Source organism: Pavona decussata, unplaced genomic scaffold (assembly GCF_977016875.1).
Source record: "Pavona decussata unplaced genomic scaffold, jaPavDecu1.1 SCAFFOLD_232, whole genome shotgun sequence".
Taxonomy (NCBI): domain Eukaryota; kingdom Metazoa; phylum Cnidaria; class Anthozoa; order Scleractinia; family Agariciidae; genus Pavona; species Pavona decussata.
In genome coordinates this window covers 2,158,638-2,180,925 of record NW_028145637.1, presented here as the reverse complement: position 1 = coordinate 2,180,925, position 22,288 = coordinate 2,158,638, and positions in this window count along the sequence as shown.

Genomic DNA, 22,288 nt, shown 5'->3' with positions numbered 1-22,288 from the left:
AAGTCAAATACTCACCCCTATATGGACGGGGAAGCAAAGTGACGATTTTGGTAGGTCGCCATTTTCAATCAGGAATGTTGCCAATGGAAAGAGCATCCAAAAAAACGTAGTTGGGACACATTTTTGTTAGAAATTGGCGACCTAACCAAAAGTGCACTTTTTGGTGGGCCTACCCTACCCCCCTCAGGAGCAGTTCTATGAGTCTGCTCCCAAGGGAGGCACAAAACCTACTCCATAGTAGGTTTTCTTGCATGCTAATTCCATTTTCAATGTTTTCACTTGACTATGACGAAGGCAAAGTCAAATACTCACCCCTATATGGACGGGGAAGCAAAGTGACGATTTTGGTAGGTCGCCATTTTCAATCAGGAATGTTGCCAATGGAAAGAGCATCCAAAAAAACGTAGTTGGGACACATTTTTGTTAGAAATTGGCGACCTAACCAAAAGTGCACTTTTTGGTGGGCCTACCCTACCCCCCTCAGGAGCAGTTCTATGAGTCTGCTCCCAAGGGAGGCACAAAACCTACTCCATAGTAGGTTTTCTTGCATGCTAATTCCATTTTCAATGTTTTCACTTGACTATGACGAAGGCAAAGTCAAATACTCACCCCTATATGGACGGGGAAGCAAAGTGACGATTTTGGTAGGTCGCCATTTTCAATCAGGAATGTTGCCAATGGAAAGAGCATCCAAAAAAACGTAGTTGGGACACATTTTTGTTAGAAATTGGCGACCTAACCAAAAGTGCACTTTTTGGTGGGCCTACCCTACCCCCCTCAGGAGCAGTTCTATGAGTCTGCTCCCAAGGGAGGCACAAAACCTACTCCATAGTAGGTTTTCTTGCATGCTAATTCCATTTTCAATGTTTTCACTTGACTATGACGAAGGCAAAGTCAAATACTCACCCCTATATGGACGGGGAAGCAAAGTGACGATTTTGGTAGGTCGCCATTTTCAATCAGGAATGTTGCCAATGGAAAGAGCATCCAAAAAAACGTAGTTGGGACACATTTTTGTTAGAAATTGGCGACCTAACCAAAAGTGCACTTTTTGGTGGGCCTACCCTACCCCCCTCAGGAGCAGTTCTATGAGTCTGCTCCCAAGGGAGGCACAAAACCTACTCCATAGTAGGTTTTCTTGCATGCTAATTCCATTTTCAATGTTTTCACTTGACTATGACGAAGGCAAAGTCAAATACTCACCCCTATATGGACGGGGAAGCAAAGTGACGATTTTGGTAGGTCGCCATTTTCAATCAGGAATGTTGCCAATGGAAAGAGCATCCAAAAAAACGTAGTTGGGACACATTTTTGTTAGAAATTGGCGACCTAACCAAAAGTGCACTTTTTGGTGGGCCTACCCTACCCCCCTCAGGAGCAGTTCTATGAGTCTGCTCCCAAGGGAGGCACAAAACCTACTCCATAGTAGGTTTTCTTGCATGCTAATTCCATTTTCAATGTTTTCACTTGACTATGACGAAGGCAAAGTCAAATACTCACCCCTATATGGACGGGGAAGCAAAGTGACGATTTTGGTAGGTCGCCATTTTCAATCAGGAATGTTGCCAATGGAAAGAGCATCCAAAAAAACGTAGTTGGGACACATTTTTGTTAGAAATTGGCGACCTAACCAAAAGTGCACTTTTTGGTGGGCCTACCCTACCCCCCTCAGGAGCAGTTCTATGAGTCTGCTCCCAAGGGAGGCACAAAACCTACTCCATAGTAGGTTTTCTTGCATGCTAATTCCATTTTCAATGTTTTCACTTGACTATGACGAAGGCAAAGTCAAATACTCACCCCTATATGGACGGGGAAGCAAAGTGACGATTTTGGTAGGTCGCCATTTTCAATCAGGAATGTTGCCAATGGAAAGAGCATCCAAAAAAACGTAGTTGGGACACATTTTTGTTAGAAATTGGCGACCTAACCAAAAGTGCACTTTTTGGTGGGCCTACCCTACCCCCCTCAGGAGCAGTTCTATGAGTCTGCTCCCAAGGGAGGCACAAAACCTACTCCATAGTAGGTTTTCTTGCATGCTAATTCCATTTTCAATGTTTTCACTTGACTATGACGAAGGCAAAGTCAAATACTCACCCCTATATGGACGGGGAAGCAAAGTGACGATTTTGGTAGGTCGCCATTTTCAATCAGGAATGTTGCCAATGGAAAGAGCATCCAAAAAAACGTAGTTGGGACACATTTTTGTTAGAAATTGGCGACCTAACCAAAAGTGCACTTTTTGGTGGGCCTACCCTACCCCCCTCAGGAGCAGTTCTATGAGTCTGCTCCCAAGGGAGGCACAAAACCTACTCCATAGTAGGTTTTCTTGCATGCTAATTCCATTTTCAATGTTTTCACTTGACTATGACGAAGGCAAAGTCAAATACTCACCCCTATATGGACGGGGAAGCAAAGTGACGATTTTGGTAGGTCGCCATTTTCAATCAGGAATGTTGCCAATGGAAAGAGCATCCAAAAAAACGTAGTTGGGACACATTTTTGTTAGAAATTGGCGACCTAACCAAAAGTGCACTTTTTGGTGGGCCTACCCTACCCCCCTCAGGAGCAGTTCTATGAGTCTGCTCCCAAGGGAGGCACAAAACCTACTCCATAGTAGGTTTTCTTGCATGCTAATTCCATTTTCAATGTTTTCACTTGACTATGACGAAGGCAAAGTCAAATACTCACCCCTATATGGACGGGGAAGCAAAGTGACGATTTTGGTAGGTCGCCATTTTCAATCAGGAATGTTGCCAATGGAAAGAGCATCCAAAAAAACGTAGTTGGGACACATTTTTGTTAGAAATTGGCGACCTAACCAAAAGTGCACTTTTTGGTGGGCCTACCCTACCCCCCTCAGGAGCAGTTCTATGAGTCTGCTCCCAAGGGAGGCACAAAACCTACTCCATAGTAGGTTTTCTTGCATGCTAATTCCATTTTCAATGTTTTCACTTGACTATGACGAAGGCAAAGTCAAATACTCACCCCTATATGGACGGGGAAGCAAAGTGACGATTTTGGTAGGTCGCCATTTTCAATCAGGAATGTTGCCAATGGAAAGAGCATCCAAAAAAACGTAGTTGGGACACATTTTTGTTAGAAATTGGCGACCTAACCAAAAGTGCACTTTTTGGTGGGCCTACCCTACCCCCCTCAGGAGCAGTTCTATGAGTCTGCTCCCAAGGGAGGCACAAAACCTACTCCATAGTAGGTTTTCTTGCATGCTAATTCCATTTTCAATGTTTTCACTTGACTATGACGAAGGCAAAGTCAAATACTCACCCCTATATGGACGGGGAAGCAAAGTGACGATTTTGGTAGGTCGCCATTTTCAATCAGGAATGTTGCCAATGGAAAGAGCATCCAAAAAAACGTAGTTGGGACACATTTTTGTTAGAAATTGGCGACCTAACCAAAAGTGCACTTTTTGGTGGGCCTACCCTACCCCCCTCAGGAGCAGTTCTATGAGTCTGCTCCCAAGGGAGGCACAAAACCTACTCCATAGTAGGTTTTCTTGCATGCTAATTCCATTTTCAATGTTTTCACTTGACTATGACGAAGGCAAAGTCAAATACTCACCCCTATATGGACGGGGAAGCAAAGTGACGATTTTGGTAGGTCGCCATTTTCAATCAGGAATGTTGCCAATGGAAAGAGCATCCAAAAAAACGTAGTTGGGACACATTTTTGTTAGAAATTGGCGACCTAACCGAAAGTGCACTTTTTGGTGGGCCTACCCTACCCCCCTCAGGAGCAGTTCTATGAGTCTGCTCCCAAGGGAGGCACAAAACCTACTCCATAGTAGGTTTTCTTGCATGCTAATTCCATTTTCAATGTTTTCACTTGACTATGACGAAGGCAAAGTCAAATACTCACCCCTATATGGACGGGGAAGCAAAGTGACGATTTTGGTAGGTCGCCATTTTCAATCAGGAATGTTGCCAATGGAAAGAGCATCCAAAAAAACGTAGTTGGGACACATTTTTGTTAGAAATTGGCGACCTAACCAAAAGTGCACTTTTTGGTGGGCCTACCCTACCCCCCTCAGGAGCAGTTCTATGAGTCTGCTCCCAAGGGAGGCACAAAACCTACTCCATAGTAGGTTTTCTTGCATGCTAATTCCATTTTCAATGTTTTCACTTGACTATGACGAAGGCAAAGTCAAATACTCACCCCTATATGGACGGGGAAGCAAAGTGACGATTTTGGTAGGTCGCCATTTTCAATCAGGAATGTTGCCAATGGAAAGAGCATCCAAAAAAACGTAGTTGGGACACATTTTTGTTAGAAATTGGCGACCTAACCAAAAGTGCACTTTTTGGTGGGCCTACCCTACCCCCCTCAGGAGCAGTTCTATGAGTCTGCTCCCAAGGGAGGCACAAAACCTACTCCATAGTAGGTTTTCTTGCATGCTAATTCCATTTTCAATGTTTTCACTTGACTATGACGAAGGCAAAGTCAAATACTCACCCCTATATGGACGGGGAAGCAAAGTGACGATTTTGGTAGGTCGCCATTTTCAATCAGGAATGTTGCCAATGGAAAGAGCATCCAAAAAAACGTAGTTGGGACACATTTTTGTTAGAAATTGGCGACCTAACCAAAAGTGCACTTTTTGGTGGGCCTACCCTACCCCCCTCAGGAGCAGTTCTATGAGTCTGCTCCCAAGGGAGGCACAAAACCTACTCCATAGTAGGTTTTCTTGCATGCTAATTCCATTTTCAATGTTTTCACTTGACTATGACGAAGGCAAAGTCAAATACTCACCCCTATATGGACGGGGAAGCAAAGTGACGATTTTGGTAGGTCGCCATTTTCAATCAGGAATGTTGCCAATGGAAAGAGCATCCAAAAAAACGTAGTTGGGACACATTTTTGTTAGAAATTGGCGACCTAACCAAAAGTGCACTTTTTGGTGGGCCTACCCTACCCCCCTCAGGAGCAGTTCTATGAGTCTGCTCCCAAGGGAGGCACAAAACCTACTCCATAGTAGGTTTTCTTGCATGCTAATTCCATTTTCAATGTTTTCACTTGACTATGACGAAGGCAAAGTCAAATACTCACCCCTATATGGACGGGGAAGCAAAGTGACGATTTTGGTAGGTCGCCATTTTCAATCAGGAATGTTGCCAATGGAAAGAGCATCCAAAAAAACGTAGTTGGGACACATTTTTGTTAGAAATTGGCGACCTAACCAAAAGTGCACTTTTTGGTGGGCCTACCCTACCCCCCTCAGGAGCAGTTCTATGAGTCTGCTCCCAAGGGAGGCACAAAACCTACTCCATAGTAGGTTTTCTTGCATGCTAATTCCATTTTCAATGTTTTCACTTGACTATGACGAAGGCAAAGTCAAATACTCACCCCTATATGGACGGGGAAGCAAAGTGACGATTTTGGTAGGTCGCCATTTTCAATCAGGAATGTTGCCAATGGAAAGAGCATCCAAAAAAACGTAGTTGGGACACATTTTTGTTAGAAATTGGCGACCTAACCAAAAGTGCACTTTTTGGTGGGCCTACCCTACCCCCCTCAGGAGCAGTTCTATGAGTCTGCTCCCAAGGGAGGCACAAAACCTACTCCATAGTAGGTTTTCTTGCATGCTAATTCCATTTTCAATGTTTTCACTTGACTATGACGAAGGCAAAGTCAAATACTCACCCCTATATGGACGGGGAAGCAAAGTGACGATTTTGGTAGGTCGCCATTTTCAATCAGGAATGTTGCCAATGGAAAGAGCATCCAAAAAAACGTAGTTGGGACACATTTTTGTTAGAAATTGGCGACCTAACCAAAAGTGCACTTTTTGGTGGGCCTACCCTACCCCCCTCAGGAGCAGTTCTATGAGTCTGCTCCCAAGGGAGGCACAAAACCTACTCCATAGTAGGTTTTCTTGCATGCTAATTCCATTTTCAATGTTTTCACTTGACTATGACGAAGGCAAAGTCAAATACTCACCCCTATATGGACGGGGAAGCAAAGTGACGATTTTGGTAGGTCGCCATTTTCAATCAGGAATGTTGCCAATGGAAAGAGCATCCAAAAAAACGTAGTTGGGACACATTTTTGTTAGAAATTGGCGACCTAACCAAAAGTGCACTTTTTGGTGGGCCTACCCTACCCCCCTCAGGAGCAGTTCTATGAGTCTGCTCCCAAGGGAGGCACAAAACCTACTCCATAGTAGGTTTTCTTGCATGCTAATTCCATTTTCAATGTTTTCACTTGACTATGACGAAGGCAAAGTCAAATACTCACCCCTATATGGACGGGGAAGCAAAGTGACGATTTTGGTAGGTCGCCATTTTCAATCAGGAATGTTGCCAATGGAAAGAGCATCCAAAAAAACGTAGTTGGGACACATTTTTGTTAGAAATTGGCGACCTAACCAAAAGTGCACTTTTTGGTGGGCCTACCCTACCCCCCTCAGGAGCAGTTCTATGAGTCTGCTCCCAAGGGAGGCACAAAACCTACTCCATAGTAGGTTTTCTTGCATGCTAATTCCATTTTCAATGTTTTCACTTGACTATGACGAAGGCAAAGTCAAATACTCACCCCTATATGGACGGGGAAGCAAAGTGACGATTTTGGTAGGTCGCCATTTTCAATCAGGAATGTTGCCAATGGAAAGAGCATCCAAAAAAACGTAGTTGGGACACATTTTTGTTAGAAATTGGCGACCTAACCAAAAGTGCACTTTTTGGTGGGCCTACCCTACCCCCCTCAGGAGCAGTTCTATGAGTCTGCTCCCAAGGGAGGCACAAAACCTACTCCATAGTAGGTTTTCTTGCATGCTAATTCCATTTTCAATGTTTTCACTTGACTATGACGAAGGCAAAGTCAAATACTCACCCCTATATGGACGGGGAAGCAAAGTGACGATTTTGGTAGGTCGCCATTTTCAATCAGGAATGTTGCCAATGGAAAGAGCATCCAAAAAAACGTAGTTGGGACACATTTTTGTTAGAAATTGGCGACCTAACCAAAAGTGCACTTTTTGGTGGGCCTACCCTACCCCCCTCAGGAGCAGTTCTATGAGTCTGCTCCCAAGGGAGGCACAAAACCTACTCCATAGTAGGTTTTCTTGCATGCTAATTCCATTTTCAATGTTTTCACTTGACTATGACGAAGGCAAAGTCAAATACTCACCCCTATATGGACGGGGAAGCAAAGTGACGATTTTGGTAGGTCGCCATTTTCAATCAGGAATGTTGCCAATGGAAAGAGCATCCAAAAAAACGTAGTTGGGACACATTTTTGTTAGAAATTGGCGACCTAACCAAAAGTGCACTTTTTGGTGGGCCTACCCTACCCCCCTCAGGAGCAGTTCTATGAGTCTGCTCCCAAGGGAGGCACAAAACCTACTCCATAGTAGGTTTTCTTGCATGCTAATTCCATTTTCAATGTTTTCACTTGACTATGACGAAGGCAAAGTCAAATACTCACCCCTATATGGACGGGGAAGCAAAGTGACGATTTTGGTAGGTCGCCATTTTCAATCAGGAATGTTGCCAATGGAAAGAGCATCCAAAAAAACGTAGTTGGGACACATTTTTGTTAGAAATTGGCGACCTAACCAAAAGTGCACTTTTTGGTGGGCCTACCCTACCCCCCTCAGGAGCAGTTCTATGAGTCTGCTCCCAAGGGAGGCACAAAACCTACTCCATAGTAGGTTTTCTTGCATGCTAATTCCATTTTCAATGTTTTCACTTGACTATGACGAAGGCAAAGTCAAATACTCACCCCTATATGGACGGGGAAGCAAAGTGACGATTTTGGTAGGTCGCCATTTTCAATCAGGAATGTTGCCAATGGAAAGAGCATCCAAAAAAACGTAGTTGGGACACATTTTTGTTAGAAATTGGCGACCTAACCAAAAGTGCACTTTTTGGTGGGCCTACCCTACCCCCCTCAGGAGCAGTTCTATGAGTCTGCTCCCAAGGGAGGCACAAAACCTACTCCATAGTAGGTTTTCTTGCATGCTAATTCCATTTTCAATGTTTTCACTTGACTATGACGAAGGCAAAGTCAAATACTCACCCCTATATGGACGGGGAAGCAAAGTGACGATTTTGGTAGGTCGCCATTTTCAATCAGGAATGTTGCCAATGGAAAGAGCATCCAAAAAAACGTAGTTGGGACACATTTTTGTTAGAAATTGGCGACCTAACCAAAAGTGCACTTTTTGGTGGGCCTACCCTACCCCCCTCAGGAGCAGTTCTATGAGTCTGCTCCCAAGGGAGGCACAAAACCTACTCCATAGTAGGTTTTCTTGCATGCTAATTCCATTTTCAATGTTTTCACTTGACTATGACGAAGGCAAAGTCAAATACTCACCCCTATATGGACGGGGAAGCAAAGTGACGATTTTGGTAGGTCGCCATTTTCAATCAGGAATGTTGCCAATGGAAAGAGCATCCAAAAAAACGTAGTTGGGACACATTTTTGTTAGAAATTGGCGACCTAACCAAAAGTGCACTTTTTGGTGGGCCTACCCTACCCCCCTCAGGAGCAGTTCTATGAGTCTGCTCCCAAGGGAGGCACAAAACCTACTCCATAGTAGGTTTTCTTGCATGCTAATTCCATTTTCAATGTTTTCACTTGACTATGACGAAGGCAAAGTCAAATACTCACCCCTATATGGACGGGGAAGCAAAGTGACGATTTTGGTAGGTCGCCATTTTCAATCAGGAATGTTGCCAATGGAAAGAGCATCCAAAAAAACGTAGTTGGGACACATTTTTGTTAGAAATTGGCGACCTAACCAAAAGTGCACTTTTTGGTGGGCCTACCCTACCCCCCTCAGGAGCAGTTCTATGAGTCTGCTCCCAAGGGAGGCACAAAACCTACTCCATAGTAGGTTTTCTTGCATGCTAATTCCATTTTCAATGTTTTCACTTGACTATGACGAAGGCAAAGTCAAATACTCACCCCTATATGGACGGGGAAGCAAAGTGACGATTTTGGTAGGTCGCCATTTTCAATCAGGAATGTTGCCAATGGAAAGAGCATCCAAAAAAACGTAGTTGGGACACATTTTTGTTAGAAATTGGCGACCTAACCAAAAGTGCACTTTTTGGTGGGCCTACCCTACCCCCCTCAGGAGCAGTTCTATGAGTCTGCTCCCAAGGGAGGCACAAAACCTACTCCATAGTAGGTTTTCTTGCATGCTAATTCCATTTTCAATGTTTTCACTTGACTATGACGAAGGCAAAGTCAAATACTCACCCCTATATGGACGGGGAAGCAAAGTGACGATTTTGGTAGGTCGCCATTTTCAATCAGGAATGTTGCCAATGGAAAGAGCATCCAAAAAAACGTAGTTGGGACACATTTTTGTTAGAAATTGGCGACCTAACCAAAAGTGCACTTTTTGGTGGGCCTACCCTACCCCCCTCAGGAGCAGTTCTATGAGTCTGCTCCCAAGGGAGGCACAAAACCTACTCCATAGTAGGTTTTCTTGCATGCTAATTCCATTTTCAATGTTTTCACTTGACTATGACGAAGGCAAAGTCAAATACTCACCCCTATATGGACGGGGAAGCAAAGTGACGATTTTGGTAGGTCGCCATTTTCAATCAGGAATGTTGCCAATGGAAAGAGCATCCAAAAAAACGTAGTTGGGACACATTTTTGTTAGAAATTGGCGACCTAACCAAAAGTGCACTTTTTGGTGGGCCTACCCTACCCCCCTCAGGAGCAGTTCTATGAGTCTGCTCCCAAGGGAGGCACAAAACCTACTCCATAGTAGGTTTTCTTGCATGCTAATTCCATTTTCAATGTTTTCACTTGACTATGACGAAGGCAAAGTCAAATACTCACCCCTATATGGACGGGGAAGCAAAGTGACGATTTTGGTAGGTCGCCATTTTCAATCAGGAATGTTGCCAATGGAAAGAGCATCCAAAAAAACGTAGTTGGGACACATTTTTGTTAGAAATTGGCGACCTAACCAAAAGTGCACTTTTTGGTGGGCCTACCCTACCCCCCTCAGGAGCAGTTCTATGAGTCTGCTCCCAAGGGAGGCACAAAACCTACTCCATAGTAGGTTTTCTTGCATGCTAATTCCATTTTCAATGTTTTCACTTGACTATGACGAAGGCAAAGTCAAATACTCACCCCTATATGGACGGGGAAGCAAAGTGACGATTTTGGTAGGTCGCCATTTTCAATCAGGAATGTTGCCAATGGAAAGAGCATCCAAAAAAACGTAGTTGGGACACATTTTTGTTAGAAATTGGCGACCTAACCAAAAGTGCACTTTTTGGTGGGCCTACCCTACCCCCCTCAGGAGCAGTTCTATGAGTCTGCTCCCAAGGGAGGCACAAAACCTACTCCATAGTAGGTTTTCTTGCATGCTAATTCCATTTTCAATGTTTTCACTTGACTATGACGAAGGCAAAGTCAAATACTCACCCCTATATGGACGGGGAAGCAAAGTGACGATTTTGGTAGGTCGCCATTTTCAATCAGGAATGTTGCCAATGGAAAGAGCATCCAAAAAAACGTAGTTGGGACACATTTTTGTTAGAAATTGGCGACCTAACCAAAAGTGCACTTTTTGGTGGGCCTACCCTACCCCCCTCAGGAGCAGTTCTATGAGTCTGCTCCCAAGGGAGGCACAAAACCTACTCCATAGTAGGTTTTCTTGCATGCTAATTCCATTTTCAATGTTTTCACTTGACTATGACGAAGGCAAAGTCAAATACTCACCCCTATATGGACGGGGAAGCAAAGTGACGATTTTGGTAGGTCGCCATTTTCAATCAGGAATGTTGCCAATGGAAAGAGCATCCAAAAAAACGTAGTTGAGACACATTTTTGTTAGAAATTGGCGACCTAACCAAAAGTGCACTTTTTGGTGGGCCTACCCTACCCCCCTCAGGAGCAGTTCTATGAGTCTGCTCCCAAGGGAGGCACAAAACCTACTCCATAGTAGGTTTTCTTGCATGCTAATTCCATTTTCAATGTTTTCACTTGACTATGACGAAGGCAAAGTCAAATACTCACCCCTATATGGACGGGGAAGCAAAGTGACGATTTTGGTAGGTCGCCATTTTCAATCAGGAATGTTGCCAATGGAAAGAGCATCCAAAAAAACGTAGTTGGGACACATTTTTGTTAGAAATTGGCGACCTAACCAAAAGTGCACTTTTTGGTGGGCCTACCCTACCCCCCTCAGAGCAGTTCTATGAGTCTGCTCCCAAGGGAGGCACAAAACCTACTCCATAGTAGGTTTTCTTGCATGCTAATTCCATTTTCAATGTTTTCACTTGACTATGACGAAGGCAAAGTCAAATACTCACCCCTATATGGACGGGGAAGCAAAGTGACGATTTTGGTAGGTCGCCATTTTCAGTATCAGGAATGTTGCCAATGGAAAGAGCATCCAAAAAAACGTAGTTGGGACACATTTTTGTTAGAAATTGGCGACCTAACCAAAAGTGCACTTTTTGGTGGGCCTACCCTACCCCCCTCAGGAGCAGTTCTATGAGTCTGCTCCCAAGGGAGGCACAAAACCTATTCCATAGTAGGTTTTCTTGCATGCTAATTCCATTTTCAATGTTTTCACTTGACTATGACGAAGGCAAAGTCAAATACTCACCCCTATATGGACGGGGAAGCAAAGTGACGATTTTGGTAGGTCGCCATTTTCAATCAGGAATGTTGCCAATGGAAAGAGCATCCAAAAAAACGTAGTTGGGACACATTTTTGTTAGAAATTGGCGACCTAACCAAAAGTGCACTTTTTGGTGGGCCTACCCTACCCCCCTCAGGAGCAGTTCTATGAGTCTGCTCCCAAGGGAGGCACAAAACCTATTCCATAGTAGGTTTTCTTGCATGCTAATTCCATTTTCAATGTTTTCACTTGACTATGACGAAGGCAAAGTCAAATACTCACCCCTATATGGACGGGGAAGCAAAGTGACGATTTTGGTGGTCGCCATTTTCAATCAGGAATGTTGCCAATGGAAAGAGCATCCAAAAAAACGTAGTTGGGACACATTTTTGTTAGAAATTGGCGACCTAACCAAAAGTGCACTTTTTGGTGGGCCTACCCTACCCCCCTCAGGAGCAGTTCTATGAGTCTGCTCCCAAGGGAGGCACAAAACCTACTCCATAGTAGGTTTTCTTGCATGCTAATTCCATTTTCAATGTTTTCACTTGACTATGACGAAGGCAAAGTCAAATACTCACCCCTATATGGACGGGGAAGCAAAGTGACGATTTTGGTAGGTCGCCATTTTCAATCAGGAATGTTGCCAATGGAAAGAGCATCCAAAAAAACGTAGTTGGGACACATTTTTGTTAGAAATTGGCGACCTAACCAAAAGTGCACTTTTTGGTGGGCCTACCCTACCCCCCTCAGGAGCAGTTCTATGAGTCTGCTCCCAAGGGAGGCACAAAACCTACTCCATAGTAGGTTTTCTTGCATGCTAATTCCATTTTCAATGTTTTCACTTGACTATGACGAAGGCAAAGTCAAATACTCACCCCTATATGGACGGGGAAGCAAAGTGACGATTTTGGTAGGTCGCCATTTTCAATCAGGAATGTTGCCAATGGAAAGAGCATCCAAAAAAACGTAGTTGGGACACATTTTTGTTAGAAATTGGCGACCTAACCAAAAGTGCACTTTTTGGTGGGCCTACCCTACCCCCCTCAGGAGCAGTTCTATGAGTCTGCTCCCAAGGGAGGCACAAAACCTACTCCATAGTAGGTTTTCTTGCATGCTAATTCCATTTTCAATGTTTTCACTTGACTATGACGAAGGCAAAGTCAAATACTCACCCCTATATGGACGGGGAAGCAAAGTGACGATTTTGGTAGGTCGCCATTTTCAATCAGGAATGTTGCCAATGGAAAGAGCATCCAAAAAAACGTAGTTGGGACACATTTTTGTTAGAAATTGGCGACCTAACCAAAAGTGCACTTTTTGGTGGGCCTACCCTACCCCCCTCAGGAGCAGTTCTATGAGTCTGCTCCCAAGGGAGGCACAAAACCTACTCCATAGTAGGTTTTCTTGCATGCTAATTCCATTTTCAATGTTTTCACTTGACTATGACGAAGGCAAAGTCAAATACTCACCCCTATATGGACGGGGAAGCAAAGTGACGATTTTGGTAGGTCGCCATTTTCAATCAGGAATGTTGCCAATGGAAAGAGCATCCAAAAAAACGTAGTTGGGACACATTTTTGTTAGAAATTGGCGACCTAACCAAAAGTGCACTTTTTGGTGGGCCTACCCTACCCCCCTCAGGAGCAGTTCTATGAGTCTGCTCCCAAGGGAGGCACAAAACCTACTCCATAGTAGGTTTTCTTGCATGCTAATTCCATTTTCAATGTTTTCACTTGACTATGACGAAGGCAAAGTCAAATACTCACCCCTATATGGACGGGGAAGCAAAGTGACGATTTTGGTAGGTCGCCATTTTCAATCAGGAATGTTGCCAATGGAAAGAGCATCCAAAAAAACGTAGTTGGGACACATTTTTGTTAGAAATTGGCGACCTAACCAAAAGTGCACTTTTTGGTGGGCCTACCCTACCCCCCTCAGGAGCAGTTCTATGAGTCTGCTCCCAAGGGAGGCACAAAACCTACTCCATAGTAGGTTTTCTTGCATGCTAATTCCATTTTCAATGTTTTCACTTGACTATGACGAAGGCAAAGTCAAATACTCACCCCTATATGGACGGGGAAGCAAAGTGACGATTTTGGTAGGTCGCCATTTTCAATCAGGAATGTTGCCAATGGAAAGAGCATCCAAAAAAACGTAGTTGGGACACATTTTTGTTAGAAATTGGCGACCTAACCAAAAGTGCACTTTTTGGTGGGCCTACCCTACCCCCCTCAGGAGCAGTTCTATGAGTCTGCTCCCAAGGGAGGCACAAAACCTACTCCATAGTAGGTTTTCTTGCATGCTAATTCCATTTTCAATGTTTTCACTTGACTATGACGAAGGCAAAGTCAAATACTCACCCCTATATGGACGGGGAAGCAAAGTGACGATTTTGGTAGGTCGCCATTTTCAATCAGGAATGTTGCCAATGGAAAGAGCATCCAAAAAAACGTAGTTGGGACACATTTTTGTTAGAAATTGGCGACCTAACCAAAAGTGCACTTTTTGGTGGGCCTACCCTACCCCCCTCAGGAGCAGTTCTATGAGTCTGCTCCCAAGGGAGGCACAAAACCTACTCCATAGTAGGTTTTCTTGCATGCTAATTCCATTTTCAATGTTTTCACTTGACTATGACGAAGGCAAAGTCAAATACTCACCCCTATATGGACGGGGAAGCAAAGTGACGATTTTGGTAGGTCGCCATTTTCAATCAGGAATGTTGCCAATGGAAAGAGCATCCAAAAAAACGTAGTTGGGACACATTTTTGTTAGAAATTGGCGACCTAACCAAAAGTGCACTTTTTGGTGGGCCTACCCTACCCCCCTCAGGAGCAGTTCTATGAGTCTGCTCCCAAGGGAGGCACAAAACCTACTCCATAGTAGGTTTTCTTGCATGCTAATTCCATTTTCAATGTTTTCACTTGACTATGACGAAGGCAAAGTCAAATACTCACCCCTATATGGACGGGGAAGCAAAGTGACGATTTTGGTAGGTCGCCATTTTCAATCAGGAATGTTGCCAATGGAAAGAGCATCCAAAAAAACGTAGTTGGGACACATTTTTGTTAGAAATTGGCGACCTAACCAAAAGTGCACTTTTTGGTGGGCCTACCCTACCCCCCTCAGGAGCAGTTCTATGAGTCTGCTCCCAAGGGAGGCACAAAACCTACTCCATAGTAGGTTTTCTTGCATGCTAATTCCATTTTCAATGTTTTCACTTGACTATGACGAAGGCAAAGTCAAATACTCACCCCTATATGGACGGGGAAGCAAAGTGACGATTTTGGTAGGTCGCCATTTTCAATCAGGAATGTTGCCAATGGAAAGAGCATCCAAAAAAACGTAGTTGGGACACATTTTTGTTAGAAATTGGCGACCTAACCAAAAGTGCACTTTTTGGTGGGCCTACCCTACCCCCCTCAGGAGCAGTTCTATGAGTCTGCTCCCAAGGGAGGCACAAAACCTACTCCATAGTAGGTTTTCTTGCATGCTAATTCCATTTTCAATGTTTTCACTTGACTATGACGAAGGCAAAGTCAAATACTCACCCCTATATGGACGGGGAAGCAAAGTGACGATTTTGGTAGGTCGCCATTTTCAATCAGGAATGTTGCCAATGGAAAGAGCATCCAAAAAAACGTAGTTGGGACACATTTTTGTTAGAAATTGGCGACCTAACCAAAAGTGCACTTTTTGGTGGGCCTACCCTACCCCCCTCAGGAGCAGTTCTATGAGTCTGCTCCCAAGGGAGGCACAAAACCTACTCCATAGTAGGTTTTCTTGCATGCTAATTCCATTTTCAATGTTTTCACTTGACTATGACGAAGGCAAAGTCAAATACTCACCCCTATATGGACGGGGAAGCAAAGTGACGATTTTGGTAGGTCGCCATTTTCAATCAGGAATGTTGCCAATGGAAAGAGCATCCAAAAAAACGTAGTTGGGACACATTTTTGTTAGAAATTGGCGACCTAACCAAAAGTGCACTTTTTGGTGGGCCTACCCTACCCCCCTCAGGAGCAGTTCTATGAGTCTGCTCCCAAGGGAGGCACAAAACCTACTCCATAGTAGGTTTTCTTGCATGCTAATTCCATTTTCAATGTTTTCACTTGACTATGACGAAGGCAAAGTCAAATACTCACCCCTATATGGACGGGGAAGCAAAGTGACGATTTTGGTAGGTCGCCATTTTCAATCAGGAATGTTGCCAATGGAAAGAGCATCCAAAAAAACGTAGTTGGGACACATTTTTGTTAGAAATTGGCGACCTAACCAAAAGTGCACTTTTTGGTGGGCCTACCCTACCCCCCTCAGGAGCAGTTCTATGAGTCTGCTCCCAAGGGAGGCACAAAACCTACTCCATAGTAGGTTTTCTTGCATGCTAATTCCATTTTCAATGTTTTCACTTGACTATGACGAAGGCAAAGTCAAATACTCACCCCTATATGGACGGGGAAGCAAAGTGACGATTTTGGTAGGTCGCCATTTTCAATCAGGAATGTTGCCAATGGAAAGAGCATCCAAAAAAACGTAGTTGGGACACATTTTTGTTAGAAATTGGCGACCTAACCAAAAGTGCACTTTTTGGTGGGCCTACCCTACCCCCCTCAGGAGCAGTTCTATGAGTCTGCTCCCAAGGGAGGCACAAAACCTACTCCATAGTAGGTTTTCTTGCATGCTAATTCCATTTTCAATGTTTTCACTTGACTATGACGAAGGCAAAGTCAAATACTCACCCCTATATGGACGGGGAAGCAAAGTGACGATTTTGGTAGGTCGCCATTTTCAATCAGGAATGTTGCCAATGGAAAGAGCATCCAAAAAAACGTAGTTGGGACACATTTTTGTTAGAAATTGGCGACCTAACCAAAAGTGCACTTTTTGGTGGGCCTACCCTACCCCCCTCAGGAGCAGTTCTATGAGTCTGCTCCCAAGGGAGGCACAAAACCTACTCCATAGTAGGTTTTCTTGCATGCTAATTCCATTTTCAATGTTTTCACTTGACTATGACGAAGGCAAAGTCAAATACTCACCCCTATATGGACGGGGAAGCAAAGTGACGATTTTGGTAGGTCGCCATTTTCAATCAGGAATGTTGCCAATGGAAAGAGCATCCAAAGAAACGTAGTTGGGACACATTTTTGTTAGAAATTGGCGACCTAACCAAAAGTGCACTTTTTGGTGGGCCTACCCTACCCCCCTCAGGAGCAGTTCTATGAGTCTGCTCCCAAGGGAGGCACAAAACCTACTCCATAGTAGGTTTTCTTGCATGCTAATTCCATTTTCAATGTTTTCACTTGACTATGACGAAGGCAAAGTCAAATACTCACCCCTATATGGACGGGGAAGCAAAGTGACGATTTTGGTAGGTCGCCATTTTCAATCAGGAATGTTGCCAATGGAAAGAGCATCCAAAAAAACGTAGTTGGGACACATTTTTGTTAGAAATTGGCGACCTAACCAAAAGTGCACTTTTTGGTGGGCCTACCCTACCCCCCTCAGGAGCAGTTCTATGAGTCTGCTCCCAAGGGAGGCACAAAACCTACTCCATAGTAGGTTTTCTTGCATGCTAATTCCATTTTCAATGTTTTCACTTGACTATGACGAAGGCAAAGTCAAATACTCACCCCTATATGGACGGGGAAGCAAAGTGACGATTTTGGTAGGTCGCCATTTTCAATCAGGAATGTTGCCAATGGAAAGAGCATCCAAAAAAACGTAGTTGGGACACATTTTTGTTAGAAATTGGCGACCTAACCAAAAGTGCACTTTTTGGTGGGCCTACCCTACCCCCCTCAGGAGCAGTTCTATGAGTCTGCTCCCAAGGGAGGCACAAAACCTACTCCATAGTAGGTTTTCTTGCATGCTAATTCCATTTTCAATGTTTTCACTTGACTATGACGAAGGCAAAGTCAAATACTCACCCCTATATGGACGGGGAAGCAAAGTGACGATTTTGGTAGGTCGCCATTTTCAATCAGGAATGTTGCCAATGGAAAGAGCATCCAAAAAAACGTAGTTGGGACACATTTTTGTTAGAAATTGGCGACCTAACCAAAAGTGCACTTTTTGGTGGGCCTACCCTACCCCCCTCAGGAGCAGTTCTATGAGTCTGCTCCCAAGGGAGGCACAAAACCTACTCCATAGTAGGTTTTCTTGCATGCTAATTCCATTTTCAATGTTTTCACTTGACTATGACGAAGGCAAAGTCAAATACTCACCCCTATATGGACGGGGAAGCAAAGTGACGATTTTGGTAGGTCGCCATTTTCAATCAGGAATGTTGCCAATGGAAAGAGCATCCAAAAAAACGTAGTTGGGACACATTTTTGTTAGAAATTGGCGACCTAACCAAAAGTGCACTTTTTGGTGGGCCTACCCTACCCCCCTCAGGAGCAGTTCTATGAGTCTGCTCCCAAGGGAGGCACAAAACCTACTCCATAGTAGGTTTTCTTGCATGCTAATTCCATTTTCAATGTTTTCACTTGACTATGACGAAGGCAAAGTCAAATACTCACCCCTATATGGACGGGGAAGCAAAGTGACGATTTTGGTAGGTCGCCATTTTCAATCAGGAATGTTGCCAATGGAAAGAGCATCCAAAAAAACGTAGTTGGGACACATTTTTGTTAGAAATTGGCGACCTAACCAAAAGTGCACTTTTTGGTGGGCCTACCCTACCCCCCTCAGGAGCAGTTCTATGAGTCTGCTCCCAAGGGAGGCACAAAACCTACTCCATAGTAGGTTTTCTTGCATGCTAATTCCATTTTCAATGTTTTCACTTGACTATGACGAAGGCAAAGTCAAATACTCACCCCTATATGGACGGGGAAGCAAAGTGACGATTTTGGTAGGTCGCCATTTTCAATCAGGAATGTTGCCAATGGAAAGAGCATCCAAAAAAACGTAGTTGGGACACATTTTTGTTAGAAATTGGCGACCTAACCAAAAGTGCACTTTTTGGTGGGCCTACCCTACCCCCCTCAGGAGCAGTTCTATGAGTCTGCTCCCAAGGGAGGCACAAAACCTACTCCATAGTAGGTTTTCTTGCATGCTAATTCCATTTTCAATGTTTTCACTTGACTATGACGAAGGCAAAGTCAAATACTCACCCCTATATGGACGGGGAAGCAAAGTGACGATTTTGGTAGGTCGCCATTTTCAATCAGGAATGTTGCCAATGGAAAGAGCATCCAAAAAAACGTAGTTGGGACACATTTTTGTTAGAAATTGGCGACCTAACCAAAAGTGCACTTTTTGGTGGGCCTACCCTACCCCCCTCAGGAGCAGTTCTATGAGTCTGCTCCCAAGGGAGGCACAAAACCTACTCCATAGTAGGTTTTCTTGCATGCTAATTCCATTTTCAATGTTTTCACTTGACTATGACGAAGGCAAAGTCAAATACTCACCCCTATATGGACGGGGAAGCAAAGTGACGATTTTGGTAGGTCGCCATTTTCAATCAGGAATGTTGCCAATGGAAAGAGCATCCAAAAAAACGTAGTTGGGACACATTTTTGTTAGAAATTGGCGACCTAACCAAAAGTGCACTTTTTGGTGGGCCTACCCTACCCCCCTCAGGAGCAGTTCTATGAGTCTGCTCCCAAGGGAGGCACAAAACCTACTCCATAGTAGGTTTTCTTGCATGCTAATTCCATTTTCAATGTTTTCACTTGACTATGACGAAGGCAAAGTCAAATACTCACCCCTATATGGACGGGGAAGCAAAGTGACGATTTTGGTAGGTCGCCATTTTCAATCAGGAATGTTGCCAATGGAAAGAGCATCCAAAAAAACGTAGTTGGGACACATTTTTGTTAGAAATTGGCGACCTAACCAAAAGTGCACTTTTTGGTGGGCCTACCCTACCCCCCTCAGGAGCAGTTCTATGAGTCTGCTCCCAAGGGAGGCACAAAACCTACTCCATAGTAGGTTTTCTTGCATGCTAATTCCATTTTCAATGTTTTCACTTGACTATGACGAAGGCAAAGTCAAATACTCACCCCTATATGGACGGGGAAGCAAAGTGACGATTTTGGTAGGTCGCCATTTTCAATCAGGAATGTTGCCAATGGAAAGAGCATCCAAAAAAACGTAGTTGGGACACATTTTTGTTAGAAATTGGCGACCTAACCAAAAGTGCACTTTTTGGTGGGCCTACCCTACCCCCCTCAGGAGCAGTTCTATGAGTCTGCTCCCAAGGGAGGCACAAAACCTACTCCATAGTAGGTTTTCTTGCATGCTAATTCCATTTTCAATGTTTTCACTTGACTATGACGAAGGCAAAGTCAAATACTCACCCCTATATGGACGGGGAAGCAAAGTGACGATTTTGGTAGGTCGCCATTTTCAATCAGGAATGTTGCCAATGGAAAGAGCATCCAAAAAAACGTAGTTGGGACACATTTTTGTTAGAAATTGGCGACCTAACCAAAAGTGCACTTTTTGGTGGGCCTACCCTACCCCCCTCAGGAGCAGTTCTATGAGTCTGCTCCCAAGGGAGGCACAAAACCTACTCCATAGTAGGTTTTCTTGCATGCTAATTCCATTTTCAATGTTTTCACTTGACTATGACGAAGGCAAAGTCAAATACTCACCCCTATATGGACGGGGAAGCAAAGTGACGATTTTGGTAGGTCGCCATTTTCAATCAGGAATGTTGCCAATGGAAAGAGCATCCAAAAAAACGTAGTTGGGACACATTTTTGTTAGAAATTGGCGACCTAACCAAAAGTGCACTTTTTGGTGGGCCTACCCTACCCCCCTCAGGAGCAGTTCTATGAGTCTGCTCCCAAGGGAGGCACAAAACCTACTCCATAGTAGGTTTTCTTGCATGCTAATTCCATTTTCAATGTTTTCACTTGACTATGACGAAGGCAAAGTCAAATACTCACCCCTATATGGACGGGGAAGCAAAGTGACGATTTTGGTAGGTCGCCATTTTCAATCAGGAATGTTGCCAATGGAAAGAGCATCCAAAAAAACGTAGTTGGGACACATTTTTGTTAGAAATTGGCGACCTAACCAAAAGTGCACTTTTTGGTGGGCCTACCCTACCCCCCTCAGGAGCAGTTCTATGAGTCTGCTCCCAAGGGAGGCACAAAACCTACTCCATAGTAGGTTTTCTTGCATGCTAATTCCATTTTCAATGTTTTCACTTGACTATGACGAAGGCAAAGTCAAATACTCACCCCTATATGGACGGGGAAGCAAAGTGACGATTTTGGTAGGTCGCCATTTTCAATCAGGAATGTTGCCAATGGAAAGAGCATCCAAAAAAACGTAGTTGGGACACATTTTTGTTAGAAATTGGCGACCTAACCAAAAGTGCACTTTTTGGTGGGCCTACCCTACCCCCCTCAGGAGCAGTTCTATGAGTCTGCTCCCAAGGGAGGCACAAAACCTACTCCATAGTAGGTTTTCTTGCATGCTAATTCCATTTTCAATGTTTTCACTTGACTATGACGAAGGCAAAGTCAAATACTCACCCCTATATGGACGGGGAAGCAAAGTGACGATTTTGGTAGGTCGCCATTTTCAATCAGGAATGTTGCCAATGGAAAGAGCATCCAAAAAAACGTAGTTGGGACACATTTTTGTTAGAAATTGGCGACCTAACCAAAAGTGCACTTTTTGGTGGGCCTACCCTACCCCCCTCAGGAGCAGTTCTATGAGTCTGCTCCCAAGGGAGGCACAAAACCTACTCCATAGTAGGTTTTCTTGCATGCTAATTCCATTTTCAATGTTTTCACTTGACTATGACGAAGGCAAAGTCAAATACTCACCCCTATATGGACGGGGAAGCAAAGTGACGATTTTGGTAGGTCGCCATTTTCAATCAGGAATGTTGCCAATGGAAAGAGCATCCAAAAAAACGTAGTTGGGACACATTTTTGTTAGAAATTGGCGACCTAACCAAAAGTGCACTTTTTGGTGGGCCTACCCTACCCCCCTCAGGAGCAGTTCTATGAGTCTGCTCCCAAGGGAGGCACAAAACCTACTCCATAGTAGGTTTTCTTGCATGCTAATTCCATTTTCAATGTTTTCACTTGACTATGACGAAGGCAAAGTCAAATACTCACCCCTATATGGACGGGGAAGCAAAGTGACGATTTTGGTAGGTCGCCATTTTCAATCAGGAATGTTGCCAATGGAAAGAGCATCCAAAAAAACGTAGTTGGGACACATTTTTGTTAGAAATTGGCGACCTAACCAAAAGTGCACTTTTTGGTGGGCCTACCCTACCCCCCTCAGGAGCAGTTCTATGAGTCTGCTCCCAAGGGAGGCACAAAACCTACTCCATAGTAGGTTTTCTTGCATGCTAATTCCATTTTCAATGTTTTCACTTGACTATGACGAAGGCAAAGTCAAATACTCACCCCTATATGGACGGGGAAGCAAAGTGACGATTTTGGTAGGTCGCCATTTTCAATCAGGAATGTTGCCAATGGAAAGAGCATCCAAAAAAACGTAGTTGGGACACATTTTTGTTAGAAATTGGCGACCTAACCAAAAGTGCACTTTTTGGTGGGCCTACCCTACCCCCCTCAGGAGCAGTTCTATGAGTCTGCTCCCAAGGGAGGCACAAAACCTACTCCATAGTAGGTTTTCTTGCATGCTAATTCCATTTTCAATGTTTTCACTTGACTATGACGAAGGCAAAGTCAAATACTC